Here is a 12,370-nt window from a genome sequence, read left to right on the forward strand (position 1 = left end):
CTCACCAGCTAATCATGGCTGATCAGGTTGAAAATTCCACCAACTGCTGATTTTTTTTTCTATATTTAGATTTATTTGTTCAAATTTTCTAATATTCATGTAGTTTTATGTTGTTCTCTAGGTAACACACTGCACCTGATGGGAGTCTGATGGATTTTACAGAACAGTCAACCTGTTAGCTTTAAACTAGAACTGGACAGTGTGTGCTGTGGTATTTCTATTATTATTAACCTCGCTTTACTCTTGTCTTAGATAAACACTGGGGCAAAACGCTTGGCCACAATTTTGACTGTCAAATTTAAACGGCCAAAAGAACAGTGAGAGAGAGGGTTTTTTTTCTCTTACATATTTGGATATGCTTTAATGCCTTTATTCAAATTCACCTGTTATAGAGCCCCAGAGTCACTTTTAGGTTTACCATAAAAATAAGATTTTGTTTCCTTCTCTCTTTTTTTTTGTATTTCATTTCCTGGGTTGAGTGCTCCTTTTCGGGAAGCTTGGTGCATGCAGATCAGGACCAGCCCAAGGAAGTTGAGCTTGGGTAGAGCAGGTAAAGATACAGGGTGTTTACCAGCACTAGTTGGGTTGTGAGGGGAGGAGTGGGGCGACAAAGGAGCATCCACTAATGTGAATGGTTTTTGTCTTGCAAATAAACCACTCAGTCACAGACTGGGCTCATTGTTCACGTGTTATCTTCAGTGGGTGTGTAGTTTTAGTTAACTGACAGATGGGAATGTGAGGGATGCTGTCGCACTGGGACAGAACTCAGGTGGTAGTGCTCCTGTTCTTAGTGGCCGGTATAGAGTGGGGGAAAAGGCAAACAGCCCAGAAATGCAGAGGATAGAGTTGCGCTGATGATTTCTCAGAACATATCAGACAGGTTTGTACACGTCACACGGCCTGATCAATATCAACTGCTGGCCTCGTTGGGGACTGTTTTGCTTTTCCTGCGCTCGCTGTTTCTGCCTCTTAAGTCCTCTGACAACAAATATTATTGCCATTACTTATTTTCCCCAAATCTGGATAATTCTCTGTTATTTTTTTCCACAGGGTGAGGAGGCGCTTTAGTACCGCTGGAACTGGAGATTGCTTTCAGTAAGCAAGTCTTTGTAAAAGGTAAACACACAATCATTCACTAGACTGCAGCTTTTGCACAAGTGTGTAAGAATACTTTATTGAATTGGCTTAATAATTAACTGAAACAGTGTATGTGTGTGGGTTTTTTTCTCATGTTTGTGGACTGTATTTTTGTGTGTATTTGTGGGTGGGTGAGTTGGGGAATCGAACATGTGCACCGTTGAGGGTACGGACAAGCCGCCGTTCTGAAGCCATCATGGTGAGCAGTGAAGGGACAGAGGTTAGTTACAAGAAGGGATTGCTTTGTAGCCGCAGCTAGCTTCTTTCTGCCGCTCTGGTCAGGTCTTCACACCCATCACCGCTTTTGTATGGGAACTTTAGATGATCCGCTGTGTTGCCATGAAAGATTGAGGGAAGTGATCTGTGTGACAGCGTTAATACTCAGAGACGCAGAGGATCGTGTTTTTCCTTCAGTTCAGTGTCACTATTTACACTGTGTTTTGGAATAATTGCTTCTGTTTTTGTAGCCATTTTTTTTGTTTACATTTGTTCTGAAATGTAGATTTGAACTGATTTGATATAGTTTAAATTTAAAAAGCCTGCAAAGAGATGCAAGCACATGCTGCTGAGTATAACTTTTAGGTACAACAAGACTGGTGTCAACTATTACTTGAAATTTAAGTAATAATTTTCTATAATTCCTAACCTTAGACCAAAAATACTTGGTAAGGTTTTGTGTTTTTGCAGTGTAATAAGCATGCAAAAGTACATGTGTATTTAAAAAGTGATACAAACAGTTGCTGACTCAAGCTCTTAAGAATATATCTAGAAAGAACTTCAAATCCAGTAAAACTAATTTTGTTTTCAGAATTGAACCATCTTTTAAAAACTGATATCTGAAATATTGAACTATATATATGATCTGTGTATTGCTTGATTCCAGTAACCACCTGATTCCTTGTGCAAACAAAGTTTTCTCTATATTTGCAGTATTTCCTTTTTTTCTGCTGCTCTCCTTATTAATATTGAAGTTCCTTTTGTCTGAGCCACTTTTTATGGAAGTGTTATGAATAAACAAACGGCTGGATGCTCAGAAAGGGCGCATTCAGCTTAATGCTGGTATGAAAAATAGGCCCTCTGTAATAGTTTCCCTCACTGCATTTATTGGTTACTTAAAAAAAAAGTAATTTCTTTATATCAGCATCAAGCTGAAAATTGCCATGTATTAGAATTAGGCTTGGTAAGCCTCTAATTCTGTGGCATTTACAGCCGGCTGTGTTTCCATGCATTTATAACACTTTGATTCTTAAGAGCTCCTTTAATCACTTGTGAGTCGCTCAGAACATAATAAACAACTCGCTGTAGCAAAAGTGCCACATGGTCGGGGGGGATTGAGGGAGAGAGGTTTCCAGCTAGAGAGTTAAACGCTTCTGTCACTGGCAGTTTAGTTGCTGTGTTTTTCATGCGCCGTAAGCACCATAATCTACTCTTCGAGCTTATCTGCCTTGGCTACAAACAGTGTCAGGCGGAATAGACGCGGGGCGGCGTGAAAATGAAAAATTATCATCCCCGTACGATCGTGTGACACAAAGCGACGCTGTTGCTTCTTCTAGCCTTTTTTCCCCTTTTGATTGAGATCACAGGATGTGTTTGAGGATTCTAAACACCCTCTCACCTGGCTGCCGTCTGCTGTCTGTATCTGATGCCGCGCTCCCACTGCTCGCATCAGCCACTATCAGGACGCTGCTCTGGCAGATCGCCCGGCTCGACTGTTGTTGTTTGACTTAAACAGGTTACACACTTTTAAATGCATTCCTACATGCTGAATACAGTATCTCGGCCAGAACTCCCTTGAAAAAGAGGTTTTTAATCTCAGTGGGTTTTTATCCTGGTAAAATGAAGGTTAAATAATAACAATTGAAAAAGTTACACAGCAGGGCAAGATTTTCTGTTGCACCTCTGATGAGGTGGATGGAAGTGAGCTGATAATGCTGTGATCTCAGATTATTTAAAATACCTTCAAGGAGGGGGAAAAACAAAACGTGTCAAGTTTCAATCTATTTTTCTATCAGTGACAAACAGGCACGTCTTCTCCTGGTCAGAAATGTATTGACACATTCATAGAGTGCGGTCTGGCTTTTGATAATGTCAGTCAGCTAGCAGATGCAGACAGTTGACATGCCAGAGCTGCAGCGTGAGATTGACCGAAGTGGCAAAAGTAAGCAAAAATCCATCTGCAGATGAGCTTTTTTTCAGCAAGATGAGAAGAATATCACAGAAGGAAAAGAAAAAAAGTGATGAATTCCTTTTAGTTTTGCTTCAGTTCTGGGTTTGATTTTTTTTTGCCTTTGGAGTCAAATAACTGCACAGTGTTGCATATGTGTGTTTTTGTAGACACACACGCACCCCAGCACAACTTTCACTTGCAGCTTTAAAAAATAATACATTTAATACTTTTATACTCCGTCACCTTTTTTTAGGGTTTGTCTTTGTCTTGTTATGATAAAACTATTTTTGTTTGGATTTTATGCCAAAAAAAAGTTTACAAATAAAAATACATACAGATATTTGTATCCAGTCCTCCTGAGTTGATACTGCTGCTGCAGTCACAACTGAAAGTATATTATATACTGCAAAAATACAAAATATAGTTTTAGTCCCTTTTCTTTTCTCTTCTCTTAGTACACATGAAATGAGACAGAATTAACTCACAAGTAGCTTTTCAGCAAGACACAGAAAGCTGTTTTAAGTCAGTAATTTCTTAATATTAATAAAGCTCTATTTCCACAGGCAGAGATTTTCTGTCTTGTAAAAATGTCTTTTAATAAGTGAAATAATCTGCTAGTGGAACTAGTAGTTTTTAAAGTCTATGTTAAGGCATCATTGACTGAAGACAAGCTCTTATATGTATTCCTGAAAAGTTACTTTTGTCCACACAAGAAACTAGACCAAAAAATTACTTTGTAAGATTTTATGTTCTTGCGGTGTACAAAAGTATTACCACTGAGGTTTCTTGGTGTGTTGTGATGGGTTAAGGACATTTCTTATGAGTTGCAGCCATTCTGATTTGGGTCATTTGACTTTGTTGCAATTCTTTGCATGACATTCTAAATATCAGTGTGGGACTTATTTTTCCTTCTCTGTTTATTTTATAAAACAAATCCCTTTTTAAGAATAAGTTACCTGGTGACGGCTGCCCAATGGACTATGGCTTTCAGCCGTTGGAAAATAAACTGCTTGCGTCTTTCACTGCAAGATTAAGAATGAGGCTGAGAGAGAGAGCAGGAGCTGGAGAGAAGTGGCTGAAGACCAAACAAAAGAAGTCAACGTGGAGTAGACATAAGAGGAAGAAGGCTGCTTTCTGCTTTACTGAACACAGTGAGGAATTATTCATTTTCACCTTTGTGCTAAGGTAAAAGTTTGTTTTTAATGGCCTGGCCTGTGAATCAGCTCTGGTAACTCGAAAGGAGAGACGAAAAAAGATAAACTTTGTTTTCAGCTGCACACACACAAACAGGCAGTCGTGGAAAAAAATGATAAGGCGAAGACAGTCTATGGAGTGAACAGTTAGGAAAACGAGGCATCAGTGAAACATTAAACCATTTGGAGGAGACATTTCTGGAAAAGAAGCTTGAGATGAAGTTGAATTGAATTTAAAGACAAAAGAATGGAATTACCACCTATAAATCACTTTTTATTTTTGCACATAGTCTTTGATCGTAACATGTTTGTTGATTTGGGAAGGGGATGGCTGAAGTCATTTTTAGTCTCATTATGATGGCATATTAATAATGATGGTATATTTGTAAATTCCTCTTGTGAAATGAACCACCTATTGCAATACTTAACCTCTGCTTTAGGTAAACACTTAAAGATAAGAATTAGTCACAGAGATGGTGCTCTATTGCTGCTTTAAAGATTCTACTGCTTTTAGCTTTTTTTAATTTTTCTTTCACACTAAAAATATCAATGACAGTTTTCAAAGAAAAAAAATGTGACCTTTGCTTCATATTTCGCCCTCTTCTCTTCCTGGCCAGTTCCAATTTTTACTGTTAATAAAGAAAAATGAGCATAACTATTACTAAACAAAATATTTCTTGTAAAGTAAAGTTTGTCTGGCAACGTGCTGCTCACTGCAGAAACACAAAATCTTGCCAAGTATTCATGGTCTAGTATAGTGCAAATATTGCAATATATTTGAAATAACACAAAATTAACTTACAAGAAACCTTTCAGCAACATATTGCAGCTTGTTTTAAGTAAATAATTCCTTAACAATGGGAAAAAGTGCTAGTTTAATTGACAGATTGTTTCACTTTTTTCTCTTTTTTTCTTATTAGTGAAATAATCTGCCAGTGAAAGTAGAACTTTTAAAACAAGCTCCTATATCTTGTACAAAAATTACTTGTAAGTTAGTTTTATTTTATTTCAAGTGTACTAAGATATTTGTACTAAAAATAGACCAAAAATACTTGGTAAGATTTTATGTTTTGTAGTATAAATGATTTAAGTGTGTAATTTCATCTGGTATAATTAAGTTCAAGCTAATAATGTGAGCCCGAGTGTTTTAAGTTTGATAATCTATTTAGAAATTCAGACTAATATTTGGAAGCGGGGAAAGAAGTGGTCCCCAAATTGCACTGGTGGAGGTCATAACTAAAGACTTTTCTTTGTGAGGTGGGTAGTGAGTCTCCATTCCTTTTAAATTGTTCACTAGGCAGCAAACTGAGCAGTGGAAAATAATATATTTTGACAGACTAAAAGAAATTGAACAAATAATTTGGAAGCATTGTAAACCTACTGCAACAGGCTAACCTTTAGCCGCTAATGATCCTACAAGCTAGCCACTTAGGGCTATTTCACAAAATTAATAGAAAATCCATAGCATATGATTAAGTTACACCGTAACTGGATTATTCTATATTGGTCACATTTTTGAAAATAAAAAGTCTTAATTTCTCTTCATCTGTCATATAATAAATTATTTTGTTCATACCTAGAAAATACATCCTCCTTCCTATTTTTTAAGGGGATTTTTTTTTTCTATTTTAGGAATGTTGAGTCAAACTGTACATTGCGACACACCTATGTGGTTTCTTCTGTGGTTATCTCAAAGGTCAGCACTTATCCAGATAATTTCCTGCTGGTCATTGGTCCATATTTTTCAAGTGAAGTAGTTTTGAACTGACAGTCGAGCTGAAAACCAGGGTTCTGGTTTCACTTCCTGTTGTTGGGCTCTTAGAGGGAATCCACCAGTTGTTTTACGCCAGCTTTAGGTTTCATCCGAACTTGACCCATCATTGTGGTTTGTGTAAAGGTCAGTAAGAGATAAATAAAGAATTTTTGGAGGGAATGAAGTTTAGAATATCCAGTATCATGTTATGGGAGGCTTGAAAAGTAAAACTGCTTTTTTTTTCTTTCTCTCCAACAGTCTACTCCCACAATCACTTTTTATGGGGCAGTGAAAACTTATATAATATTTTTGTTGACATCATTCTTGTTATTTCTTGTGACTCAGCTCAAGTTTATGGGAACATCGATGGGGGAAAAAAGCTTCAAACTTGGCCTGCAGCAGCATGGACGTGGCCTGAAATTTACAAAAACCAGAAAAAAGCTCTTTCTAGCCAAATGTGGGTTTATTTGTGTCATCAAATGACACAAGTGAGGGCTTTTTTTTAAAAAAAGCTGATATTTATTGATGATTTTGTCCCTTTTTTTCTTCTCCCTCCCCGCTCTCATTTTAGCCTTGGCTCCTGTGTTGTTTTCAGAAACAATGTCTCTCTAGCTGAATAAAAAAAAAACAAAAAAACACAGGGCTCGGTGCTATGAAAACAGAAATGACAAACACCATTAGCTGAAAAGTTTCCATCTTATTGCAACTATGTTATTGTTTACTTTACCATACACATCCTAATATGGTTATCTCCCTGTCAAGGCGGGTCGGAGCAAAGCCAGGGGTGGGGGGACGCTTACAGCTGCCATTTAGACAATAAGAAACAAATGTCACAACTCAGCTACACAGACCGCCTTTCACAGGCCTGCAGTACTTGGCCTTCTCTGCCGCTTGGCTCGGCCTCCTGTGTGATTTTTATCTTCTCTCCGGTGTTGGATGCCCTCACAATATGCCCCCCTCACCTCAACACCACCTTTCTTTTCAGTCCCCTCTTGCTCTCTTCTGCCTGTCTTGCTTTATTTGTCTGTATCTCTCCATCAATCTCTGTCCTAGTCCTGTTGTTAACTATGTGCACACTGACGTAGGGGCCTCTGTTTGCTGTGCGAAGTTCTTTATCAGGAGGTTGGGGGAGATAGGTGTGTGTGTGTGTGTGTGTGTGTGTGTGTGTGTGTGTGTGTGGAGTGGCCAAGCAGAGGCCAGTTCAGCTGCAGATCACGCCCTGTCACATTTGGTCTGCAGATATTCTAGTGATGCTTAAAGGCCATTTATAATAATTAAATTAAGAATACACAAGCTGAGAAAGGAAAAACAAGCTGAAGTGCTGCAGAGGAGGAGTATTAATTATTTTTATTTTAATACTTTTATACTCTTTAACCTTTTCCTCATTTTGTTGCGTCACTACGACAAACCAACAAGACATTGGGCAGTATTGTGAATTAGAAGAATTTCAAAACCTACAGTACACTTTCAAAAATGTTTAGAACTAATATATAAACATATATGTATCTGGTCCTCTTGAGCTCTCAATATATTAGGGCACACTGCAAAAACACAAAATCTAGTTTTGGTTTATTTTCTATTGCATACACTCAATATTTTGTCCCATTTGTTTTGAAATAAGACAAAACTAACCACAATTAACTTTTCAGCAAGATATAGAAGCTTGTTATAAGTAAATTCCTTAATATTGATTTTAAAAACTGACAGATTATTTCACTTATAACAAGACATTTTTCCCATGTCATAAGAAAAAAACTTTATCAGTATTAATCAATCAATCAAGTTTATTTGTATAGCACAAGGATGTAACTTTGTGTTGCAAGTTGGTGGAGACAAGGAGACAAGGAGGAGCTGGGGGCGCTGATGCCCCCAGCTCCTAACCCTAAGACCTTTTCTTTTTTAGTGCTAAGAATAAAGCCAAAACTTACATGTGAATGCCAGACAGTCTTAGTCAATAAATTAGGATATACATTGTGATCAGGCTTGTCAGATTAATAGTACCTTTTGAAAAACCTTCTAGCAGGTATTAAACATACTACAAAATATAAATATGTTAAAACGTTAGTAATCTAATTAATCTATAGAAAGTCTTTCACTTAGTGATGGAACTGCTAACAAAGGAACTTTCCAGTCATATTCTAATTTATGGAATCAGCCTGTATTTGCTCAATGCTTACCTACAGTTGAAAACAGTTTCACAATTCATCAATATTTTTTAAGAATTATCACATAGATGCCTTTTATTGTCTGATTTTATCAAGTGCTAAAAACATCAACAACATGAGATTCTGTAACAATCAAAATTTATTAAACATTTCAAAAACAGAACAGTATTTTTCTACTTGTGATTCTGACTCCACAGTTGTCCTTCAGCTGGTTGGCAAAACTTTTTGTCCTGCTGAATTACACATAGCAGATGAGATATAATGTGTCTTTAATATTAAAGACGCAAAACCTTTTTTGGGTCTGGTTGGGGCAGTTGGTGAGTAGAGTGACCACCAATATTCCAGACTCAATACAAAGAAATAGCACCTGTGGCACACTGCTGTGCACAGTAAGTCCAGTCCACTAGATCACTGAGCGGACTTACCATTTACGTTTTACAAAGGAATTTTAAAAAGCATTGACTGGCTGTTAATGCTTTGAATACAGTGTGCAGCTGCTGCCAAGTTACTGTACACAAATAGATGCAGGCACAAAGAAGGTGCAGGAAATATTGGTGGGGAGACGTCCACACCGGTCCTTCAGGAAGTTACACTTATGGTATAACACATTTAAGCAAAGCAGTTTAATGTGTCATAAAAACACATAAACATAGTCATAGAAGACACCACACAGTCAACAATTGAGAAAACCAGTAAACATTACAGTTTGTTAAGCGCCATCATTAATACATCAAAATGTTGGTTAATGTTTCATTTATTATGGTGCAACTCTGACTTACTGACTTAAGACAAACTGCTAAAAAGGTACTTGTAAGTTAATTTCGTGTTATTTCAGAAGTACTAAGATATTTGCACTAGAAACTAGGACGAAAATACTCTAAGATTGTATGTTTTTGCAATTTTATGTGTCGTCCATCTTTACTCTTCTACCTTCCAGCCTGAACTTTTTCCCAATTCTTTGCAAAATGACTAAAGATCAGACAGATTCAAAAAAACATATTCATGAATTCCTATTTTCAAAATCTTGCCACAGATTTTCTACTGGACTTAAATTTTCTTTTTGCTTGTTCTGCTTGTAACTCTGCTTCTATGATTGGGATCATCCTGCTGGAAGGTTAAACCCCCATCCCATCTGCAGGTTCAAGCAGCTTTTCTTCCAGAGTTTCCCTATTTTTACCTCCATCCATCTTCCTATCAGTTGTGGTCTCCTGCTATCATCTTGTATCAAAACAGGGATGGTTTGTTCTAGACTGAGGTGTTAGTTTGTTTAAATAAACACAAGCAACTTGTGTACAATAGACATGGAAAGGTTTTCTAGTTATATCAATCAATCAAATTTTATTCGTATAGCACATTTCAGCAGCAATGCATTTCAAAGTGCTTTACATAACAAAACACAAAGTCATGTAACATAGAATCAACAATTAAAACATTACATTAAGTCAAGTGCCATCATTAAATTCATAATTGATTACGTTTCAAATATAACTCTAAACAGGTGGGTTTTTAGTTGAGATTTAAAGTCAGTGTTTCAGCTGTTTTACAGTTTTCTGGAAGTTTGTTCCAGATTTGTGGTGCATAGATGCTGAATGCTGCTTCACTTTGTTTAGTTCTGGTTCTGGGGATGCAGAGCAGAATCAGAACCTGAGGGGTCTGGAAGGTTGGTACAACAGCAGCAGATCTTTAATGTATTGTGGTGCTAAACTATTCAGTGATTTATAAACTAACAGTATTTTAAAGTCTATTAACTGAGTTACAGGGAGCCAGTGTCTTTAAATCTGGTGTTATGTGCTCTATCTTCCTGGTTTTAGTGAGAACAGCAGCAGCGTTCTGGATCAGCTGCAGCTGGAGGATTGATTTGTTTTACAGACACTGTTGCAGTAATCAATACAGTTAAAGATAAATGCATGGATGAGTTTCTCTAGATCTCGCTGAGACATCAGTCCTCTAATCCTGGAGATGTTCTTCAGGTGATAGAAGGCCGACTTTGTGACTGTCTTAATGTGGCTCTGAAGGTTCAGGTCAGAGTCCATCACTACTCCCAGGTTTTGGGCTGATCGCTGGTTTTCAGTTGTAATAACTGAAGCTGAGCATTGATTCTAGTTTGCTCCTCTTTAGGTCCAAAGATAATAACTTCAGTTTTGTTTCTGTTCAGCTGAAGAAAGTTTTGGCGCATCCACACATTTATCTGTTCTAAGCATCTATTCAGTGATTGGATGGGTTCAGAGTCACCTGGTGACATCATGATGTATAGTGAACTAATGTTGGAGAGAGGATGAACAGTGGCACAGCCATACCCAAGAAGCAGAAGAAGTGGAGCCTCCTGAACAACTATCAAGCCACAACCACTGAAGGATTAAAGGGTGTGGCTCTGACGCAGATTTATATTGTTATTAATTCAAACTCTGAGGATTCTGCTTCGCTTCGGGGCTGTGCGCCATGATATGAAGTCCAGCAGCTGACATCAGCAAAAAAAAGATTTTTTTGCAAATGCAACCTATTTTTCTTAAACATACATTTCCAAGGTTATAGGAGAATCACTTTTCTCAACATGTAAAAAAATAAAAACATTTCAGTGTCAATAATGTCCAAGTATGCAGCTTTTTTCCACAAACACTGCATCTTCTCAAAGACTTTTTCCTAAACTTATCTATGCAAACTACAACTTTCTTTGACAATATCACAGGGGCATGAATGAAGCCACACAGCTCTCTTCTCCGTTACTGAGAGGAAATGCATGGACACATGGTCTGTATTCCAGACAACAGCAAAATATTTTCCTTTTTCAGCAGTCATTGTGCAGTGTATCCATCAAAAATAAATTTAGCGTCTCTTTTAATGAAGTAGATGGAGCTCCACTTGGGTTGCCAGGTTAGGGGCTGGGCTTGGGTTGGGGTTGCTAGGAAAAAAATTGTGATGCAACAATTAAGAGGTGTTTGAAGCAAGATGTTTTGCAGACAGCAGAACACTTACTTATTCCCAAAGTAATAAGTAAATATTGGGTGATTTTTTTTTTATCCTCTTAAACTGTTTCTAGAAGCAAGAAATATCCGAAAGGCAGGACAAAAAGATACAAAAAAGGGAAATTTGCATAATAGTAGACATTTAAAAATCCCAGTTTAAAGAAAGGAAGTTTGTAGTTGTTAAATCACAAAATGGGGAAAAAGTTCAAGCGGTATAAATTAGTGGTGCCCCGATTGCGGTTTTCTGGCCGATCTCTGATCACCAATCTTTAAAAAGCCTGACCTAACGATTCCAATTTTGGCTGATATAGACTTTTTGTTTCAAAGGTCGCAAAATACAGCAATAAAGTCACTAAGCTGGCAGGTTATATGCAGACATAATCTGGTGGTCGTCTCAGTCTCACAGCAGAGCAAAGGAGGACAGTGGCTGATTTTTAGAATTTTGCAGAGGTGGACAAGTCATGTAAGTATCAGCTGGTCACCAATCTCACAAAATTAAGGAAATTGGTGTTTGTTTATTGGTGCACCCAGACCTAGCATCCTTTTTCCATCTTATGTCACTAACTTGGGATGTATAGTTATAGAAACCTAAGAAACAACAACAAATTCTTTGAGAGTCGGTTCACTTCATCACAGACAAGTTTGGCATGAGCTAGAAAAAGGCTTCTTTGAGATGCATAGACCTATTTTCATTTTCTCACCCCGGTTGGCAGAAGATGATGAAAGCCTCACCTCAATCCTAAAATTGTCATGTTTGTGATATTTACCTAGTATTATCAGGGCCTGTGAATGAATGGGAGGACAGAACATAAGGAATGTGAAAAGTCAGCTCATGTGATTTGCTCAGTACAGAGTCACAGAATCCTTTGGAAAAAAATAAGTCATCATGTGCAATGTTTTTTAACACCGGTCTTTAAAGTTATGCCTTCCCCTGCTTTGGGGGGGAAAAAAAATTACACCGTAATCTCAGGGGGAAAAAAAAAAAAAAAAAA

At 37.5% G+C, this 12,370-nt stretch overlaps 1 protein-coding gene across 1 annotated transcript in view; it reads left to right on the plus strand.

Annotated features, from left to right (window-relative positions):
- Nucleotides 1-461: 461 nt before the first annotated feature.
- Nucleotides 462-12,370, plus strand: part of LOC103156807 (forkhead box protein P1-B-like) — a gene marked incomplete at its 3' end in the record, with an annotated part of 180,190 nt that continues 168,281 nt past the window's right edge. The window contains exons 1-2 of the mRNA XM_016664651.1: nucleotides 462-550; nucleotides 1,051-1,116. The remainder of the gene's footprint in view (nucleotides 551-1,050; nucleotides 1,117-12,370) is intronic.

This window comes from Poecilia formosa, unplaced genomic scaffold, assembly GCF_000485575.1.
Source record: "Poecilia formosa unplaced genomic scaffold, Poecilia_formosa-5.1.2 Scaffold502, whole genome shotgun sequence".
Lineage (NCBI taxonomy): Eukaryota > Metazoa > Chordata > Actinopteri > Cyprinodontiformes > Poeciliidae > Poecilia > Poecilia formosa.